The sequence below is a fragment of the Pinus tabuliformis genome, chromosome 9, assembly GCF_031772625.1.
Source record: "Pinus tabuliformis cultivar Carrire ecotype Pingquan chromosome 9, CPIR1, whole genome shotgun sequence".
NCBI lineage: Eukaryota > Viridiplantae > Streptophyta > Pinopsida > Pinales > Pinaceae > Pinus > Pinus tabuliformis.
In genome coordinates, this window is record NC_142307.1 from 705,336,564 (window position 1) to 705,345,235 (window position 8,672).

Consider the following 8,672-nt stretch of genomic DNA (forward strand, 5'->3'; position numbering starts at 1 on the left):
TTGAGCAATCTTCCTTCAGGATTAGGGTGAGAAAAGTGGCATAAAGAGCAGGCATAACTGAAGAGGTTTGTTTGCAATTTTTTACCGTCTCTTAAACCTCCTTTTGAATAATAGGCCAGAAAATTAGAGAAAAGTCCATGGTGAATTTGTTAGGGCTTGGTGCCTTTTCTTTCAACATCTCCATTATCCCTTATTTGGCATCCATTTGTGAAATTTCCCATAAAAGTGCTTCATTATGTTCTCCTGAGACTGGGGATAAAATGTGATTGATAATATTATGTATGGTTAGAGATATGCCAACATGAAGTTTGGAGAGGAGATACTGAAAGTGGGAGGTCAATTCCTTCTCAATATCTTTATGGTCCTCCAACTTGTTTCCCTAAGGAATGATTTGATGCATGCAGTTTTATTAAGAAATCAATGTTGAAGCATGGATCTATGATTAACTTTGAATTTTTTTCTCCTACTTTAAGCCATCAAAATTGAGACTTTTGTCACTATCGAATCTCTACTGGCTTATATCTCCCCTCCAGTGGGGATTGGATTATAAATTCTTGACCATATAGCTACAAAGTTCGTCCTTCTTGAACCATTTGTTCTTGGATCTGTTCAAGTTTGTTGGTAAGGTCGGCTTGGGCTTTGAATATATCCTTAAACTCCATCTTATTCCACCGGTTCAGATAGTATTTTAGATATTTAAGCTTGCTATGAAATATATACATGATTGTGTCTTAACCAACATGGGGCTTCTATCCATTGCTTTTCTATATTTTGCATAAAAATTAGGTGTTGAATCCAAAATATTCAAAGTGAATGATCATTTCTATGGAATGGCTTCCCAATTTAACGATAGACAAATGGCCCAATGATTCGACCATGATGAGGGTAGAATAGAGGCAGTTTGCAAGGCCCCTAAAGTCATGCATGATTTAGAGATTAAATTGTGGTCAATACTAGAAGCTATTAGATTGCTTCCTCCCATTTTGTTGTTACAGGTGGACATACCATTGGTAATATTGAGGTCTACTAGTTGTAGATCTTGAATGGTGTTCTTGAATAATTAGGATCCATAGCTAATTTTTGTAAACATCCCTTTTTCCTCTGTATTCTTTATTATGTTGAATTTGCCCCTAACAATCCAATGATTGCTACCCACTAATACATGAATGATTTTGAGCTCTTGTAAAGAGGTTGGCATCTTTGTCAATTGGTTGGGCCCGTAAACAATAGAAATGTAACCTTTGTCTAAAGGGCCAATGAGCTGGAATTGTGTTATGATTGACCTCTATGTTGAGAAGAAATCTGAGAGATTCACTTTTGTCGGGTTTCATAGGATGGCTATGCCAATCAAATCTCCCTCATCATTTAGTACAACTATGCAACATCCTTTCTAGATGGAGGAAACTAGCTTACTTAAAATATAGGTGGAGCATTTTTTTCCTTGAATCATAGCTATTTTAGGCTATTCTTAGAGAGGATTTTTTCTCTTCAAAAGAATTTGTTTTGTTTTCCGTTAAGGCCTCTAACATTTCATGATATAATCTTCCACTTGGGAGGAGGGTGGGAAGGAATTTGTCACTAGAGATATTATTCCCAGGTTGACTAATATCTCATTGAGATCTTGCAAAAACTACCTGTTGCTCTCTCTACCTATTTTCTTTTCCTCCTTGTTTGCCTTATTGTTATCTTTTGGGGGATTTTTCTTAACCCTAAAATAGGAAGAATGTGGGTGTTTAATTTATAGTATTTATTCTTTTTTGACTTGGGATTTTATGAAGGTGTTTTTAACTAAATGTATTTGCTAGTATGGGATGTTATGTAGATGTTTCTCTTGCAATGCTTTGGATAGAGATTGCAGGTCCAATTCATTTAATTACATATCATCGTCTTCTTCCTCCATTGCAATTTCATTGATTTGGGCCATGTCCATGTTTGATTTGTCTTTGTTTTCTTGCGTATTACGTTCTGGTTTCCTTCATATGTTGATTTTGTCTTCCTCATTTATGTGTTGAGAGGGATTTGCTTCATATTTCTTAGTTGGATTGTAGTTAGGAATTGGGTTTTCAGGATTAAGATTATTCAAGGGATCATATCTATTGATGGATTTTGGATTAAAGGATGGGGAGGGTCCATTTTCTTTTTTACCAAATCTTCTTATGTTGGGAACTCTATATAAGCCGTTTTGGTGAATTTCATTTTGGAATTTGGGAGGGGCTTGGGAGTTTTTTAATGGGAAATATCTAAAAATGTGGCTTTGTTCATGGCATTTATGATGATGGAAATAAATATTTTCATAATCAATTGGTTGAATCCAATCATAATCTTAGTGGTTGAAGCATATGGAAATAGGTATGGATTTTGAAATGTTCATGTAGACACAAATATTGATGTAGGAGGCATATCTTCCCTATTTTGTGGCTTCTGATGCCACGACAAAAGATCCTAGGACACTTTCCTATACTCTCTAAAATTTATGGGTCCCATAACTCGAGAGATAAACCAATATAATCTCAACGATATAGGTTCTATTGAAAAGTCATCCTCATTAGGGTAGAATATTTCCACCCATAAGTGAAGATATAACCTTTTATAATTGAAACAATATGGGTGATTACAAAATGGGCAATTTTGCAGACGCCTTTTCTTGTCTTCAAGGTTACTAAATATTCCAGTAAAAGAACCCTTTTGACCATAGTATGAGATCTATGTTACCTTTTGGTTGTTAGAACTTCTAGATCCACTCCAAATCCCATTTTGTTGGCCATATGTCCATACATTTTCCAATGAGGGCATGGTCTTGCATGTAGTGAATATTTTCAAGGAATTTTGAAGAAGCTATTTTAAATTTTTGGGTGATTGTTGCTTGAGGAATGGAAGATCTAGGCTTTTGGTTCGAATTTGCACTCCTTCCCTCCTATGAACTCTCAACTTCTTTTCCCGATCCTTCTTCTTGTTCAACCTATGCCTCAAAAGGTTACCCTATTAGTTGTTGTTTATCCTAATGGGATTTTGTGTGGGGATATACTATTTACCCTCCTCCAACAACAACATTGAAGTAGGAGGGGGAGACGGCCCCTCCTCTTATGGTGACCATGATATTGTGTGTATATCCTTGAGGTGGTTCAAACCCTAGTTTGTAGAGCCCACCTTTGTTCTTATTTGAGGAAAACTATAATTAATGGCCACACATTGTGTAAATTGAATAAAAATGATAAAACTATCAAGTTTGTAAGAAAAATCCTTGTTCATTTCACAAGTGATTGCCATATATCTATATTATGTAGCCTTATGTTGTAGCTTGTACAACACCCAAGATTATTTTACAGTTCCTTCATAAAATAATGGGGACTTTAGTTCCTTCGTAAATTAATGGGGACCTTATCATTTTCCCGTGTGTTTTTTATTTTCTATTATTTGTTTTTGATTTGTACAATTTGTTAATGCTTTTATCCTTTATTTTTATCTATTTGATCATATGTAATGAATTTTTATAATTTTACATAGTTTTCAATTAGTTTGATTTTGAGTATTTCCCTTAGGGATGAACTTTTCTTATCAACTGATTTTATTTGTTTTCCTATTGTTTTGCAAAATGCCAAGAAATTCATAGAAAAATTCTTAATCATGAGTTTTAGATCAAATAATTAAAAAAATTGATCTTATGTCTAATTTTTTAGGATTGAGTATTTATGTTTGCAAGTGATCTAGATTCGTATCAGATATCATTGATATAATGTTATGAGTTCTAGATTCATTAAATTTGGATCCGAAGAAAGTTGGTTATATATTATTTGTATCTAGATTCAAGTCGAGTAAGTAACATTTTAGATATCTAGATTCTTGATATCAACATCAGAATAAAACCTAGTATATCACTATTTGAAGCTTTTTTATTCCAGATTTTAGATATCAAGGTCCACACTTTGTTTAACTATTTTTTCCCTGAAAATATTTGTTTGACTATATTTTCCTAAAAATCTTTGTTTAACTTAATCCTTCATGCCATTGAAATGACATTTGGTAGACAATGAAATGAATTTAATGATGGTTGAGTGTGCTTGTGATGATTTCTAATATGACATGCCATCCCATGTGGCTTCTAGTTAATTTAATTTCTTAATCATACTAAGTGATTGCTCATGTGGTAGTTGACTTGGCATGATTTTGTGTATGCTTACATGGTAATTTCACATAGGTTTCATAAGTAGCTTGATATCCTAACCTTTATTTTATTTTATCTAGTTTAGGGTGGAAAATTTTGTGATGTTTTAGATTTTCTTTACTAGTTTGTGTATGCAGGGGTTATGTTTTATATTTTCCTTCACATAAATATGGATGTATCACTTTTTTCTGACTTTACTCTCGATGACTTCATTTGTATATAGATCAAGGGTTTTATCTTAAATATTTAGATGTTCAATTGTTTTTTCATACCCAGATTTTTCGAATTATTCTTCATATCACATTAAAATGTTCACCTATTTGGGGATTAACCTATTGGTTATTAAAGATGATCTTACGTGGCATCTACTTAGCGTTGACATGTCTTACCTGACATATTATTTTGTCTAAATTCTCATTTTTTTCATTTATTTATTTATTTTTATCTCATGATCAAATTTTGGATTCTTGTATACTATTCTAGTGAAAAGTTGAGATTAAAAGAATACATTGTTATCCACATTATTTTATATTGTGTGCATGAATTACATTAAGTGATAGATAACTTATAAACCCCTTATAAATGTTTTTCCCGATGAATATTTCCATCTATTAAACCGAATAACCAACCATTGGATTTTCTTATCTTGTGTTGAATTGATCTCGAGATTCAAGGGAATGAATCAAATGAAACAAATTTATAAGGGATAAATTATTCAATTGAGTTACTTGTTTACGATGGTTATGTAAATTTGTTTTCCTATAGGCAGACTAATTATTAATTATCAATTTTTGTACATATGGAAGATATCCAAAAAAGAGGAATAACTAGGTAGATTAAGAGAATATAAACTAATAAATATAGATAAATATGCTTTTAAATAAATAAAGATAGTATACATTCAAGTTCATACATAATCATGTGTATAACAAATTCATATCCAGAAAAGAGGAATAACTAGGTAGATTAAGAGAACATAAACTAATAAATATGGATAAATATGCTTTCAAATAAATAAAGATAGTATACATGTGTATAACAAATTACAATTTGTTATAGAACAATAATTTCTTTAATTGGAAATTGGAAAAGTTGTATTATAATCATTGCTTGAAAGGAACAAGTGTATAGTTTGATTCAACGATTTTTCATACGTATTATTTACATATGAGATGGGCAGGAGAATATGTTGTAAAATTGTAATCTTAAATTATTTTTGTAATCATCTCATATAATTCAATTAGTCACAAAGTCCTTCACTGAAATTTTATTTCCCTATATGCATTAATTTGACTATAGAAATGCAGTATCCATTATTTGGAACATAACTCCATGTAAATAAAGATTAGAAGTCTTACAAACAACTTAAAGTTGATTGAAAATGAGTGTTGAGCGGAAAATTTATGGTTTATTCATGATTGGTCATAGGTGAATTATTCAAAACTTTTTTAGTTATAATGCATTTGATTCTTGTTACATAACCATAACTTTTAGTAAGTTTTTCATAGCAATGATTATGTTTCATATTAGAAAAAGAGCTACGGCCAACCCAAATAACTATATAACATAAAAAATAGGTTCTAATGGACTAGATGAATAGTTAAAAAGCTATGAATATCTATATAAGGAGTACATAGTATTATAGTTCTCATTCCATCGTCACAAGATGTAGAAAGTTAACTATGTTACATATTGATTGAGAAAAAACATAGTTTAGAAGAAAAGGAAAAGAAGAAAAAGATGTAGAAGTTTCTAGAAACATGGTCAATGAAGGACCACTTCAAGCATATTCTCATGTGGCTCTATTTTGTATTTATCCTCATGCTCCTCATTCTCAAGGTTGGCGATAATGTGTATCTTTTCTTTCCTACAAATTTTTTTAGCTCCAAGACACTAAGATTCCACATACACTCTATTTATTACTCAAGGCCAATGAGTGATCACTAGGAAATGGGCTTTAAAAGAAGCCTGCATCCACATATAGAGGAGAGAAAATGACTTTAGAAGAAATTCTTGAATGAGTGACTATTCTTCTTATCATTTTCTATAGACATTACTCGACACTAAGTCTTATGCTTTGATGGATTGTCATGAATACGTTTACTTCCATTTTCCATTTAACAATTACTAGGATATGGTTGGTAGATTCCATTGTGCATTCATCCCGCATACCATTTGGACATTTTTTATGTAATTGAATAACTCATCCTTCCACTTATTCTATTTACCCATCCAATTTATTATGATGCAGTTGGATTCTTGCAATATCTTGATTGTACCTCTTTAGACCCCTGTACATATCCTAGAGCTTGTAGAAAACTTAGTACACATTTTGGTAGTGGTAGTGCACCATCATTTGAATTGATGGAACTAGAACAAGATATAGAATCACTCCCAAATTGGAGCTATAACTAGATGCGATACCATAAACATAACCAAAACCAAAACTAACAAAATCATGTGTAGAGTGCTACCCAAATTTCCAATTGGAGATACCAAATCCCCTAGGCACAACCTAAAGTAGTGTAGTCACACTTAAATTTATATTCTTTCCCATACGAGAAATATTTATTCTGTATCAAAATCTAAAAAAATTAACCTAGAGTTAGTGTGCTTCAAAAACTGACGAAGGATTGAATTCCTTCCCAAACACCCAAGTTGTCATTGGAGACCTTGATCAACAAAATATTCTATAAATAAATACTTGGTGCCAATTGGACCCACATTCTTCTGACACCACAAACATCATATGCTTCAATAATTCCCACTTTTGACTAATGAGGTAGGCATTAAGGTATAACCATTGATGGTATATTTTGCCATCTTATAGATTCTGCCTAGTCATGTATTAATTTGAAAGGTATTCACCATGAAATTATACATGTCATGAGAAATGGGGAACATACCATCTGCCCATTTATACAATTCCATCACTCATATACCCTTTAATAATAATTATGATGGAGGCATTCAGTTATTCCTCATTTGTACAACACCACTCCTCATGTACCCTTCAATAACTCCCATATTAAAGTGGTGAAGGGGGCATTATGGTATGAGCCTTGGCCATATGACTCTCCATTATATTGATATGGTATACCAAAGCACATGTTTCCTTACATTTATTCATTTTTATATTTCCTACAAAACATTATTTTATAATAGCAATCTTCATGCTACTTTGGTAACCTCAAATATAGATAGAAAAGCTCTAGCTGTGACTCTTTCATTAGATTCTCCCTATATGGCATATCTCAAGGTATTATCGTTATATTTCCTTTTGAAATCTTGAATATTAAAGATTTTATTTTAGTAATAAAAACAATTCTTAAGGTTTGGTAGATCAGGGGTCTTAATGTACTGGTCATGATTTATGGCTTACCTATCTAATTTAAATTGAAATAATCATTAGGGGATTTTTGAGGTTAAAAATGAACCTCAAAATGAAAAATGTACTAACAATATCACCTTTAAAAGAACCAATAGGATTCAAGATGATGATCTCATCCCTAGGGGTAATATTTTTGGAGGGAAAAGAAGAAACTGCTTTTTTAATCGTATTTTTTATTTTTCTCCTGATAAATTTACTCAAATTTCAAGTGCGTACACTCATTGAATACAACTTAATAGTGAAAAAAGGTTGAAGAGAAAAGGAATCTTATAGCAGTAAGTGAGGTGATTGCAAGCAAATGAAGAGTTGATATGCTCTTGAGAAAGAACATGTGAATTGGTTGGAGAGGAATTGGTTCAACAAGTAGTGGAAGATGAGATATTGTTATAGATCTTATAAAAGAATTGTGTTTGCAGGATTGAATTGGTAGCAAGTGCCATAGAAATTAAGCTATGTCATAAAACAAGGAGAAGGAAAGGATCGTGGATGAAGAAATGGTGACATAACCCAATAACAAAACTAAGAGAGTGAGTGGTTGAAGATGAAACAACCACTAGTAGAAAATGGTGAAATTAGTGACTAGATGACTAAAAAAGTTAGTCACCACAACTTTTCCAAGTGAAATACTACCAAAAATTAGCAATGTTTAGAGACCCAACTAAAAGCGACTAACATAAATGACTATTTTAGTCATCAGTTAAAATATATGACTAGCTAATAAGTAATACTACTAAAAATGACTAACATAAATGACTAATTTAGTCTAGGAAAAAAAATATGACTACCTAACAAAAACTACAATAATATGAATTAGTTGTTTATGTTAGTCATTTTAATTGTGTCACTTCAACAATCTAAACTTACAAGTCATAGGGGATTCAAAGGTTGTTTTAGATTGAATGAAAGGTTATACTTCCTTGTACACTTCTTTATTGGATCAAAGGATGATTAAAATTATGGATCTTATTAGAATGTTTAGGGTCATATCATTTGATCACATTCATAAGGAATCAAATTCAAATGTTGAAAAATTATCGAAAAGGGGAGTGGGCACACACCTCCTTTTGCAACACGACATGACCACTTATATATGTTTTTTTTGTTTTTCTTCTTTAATTT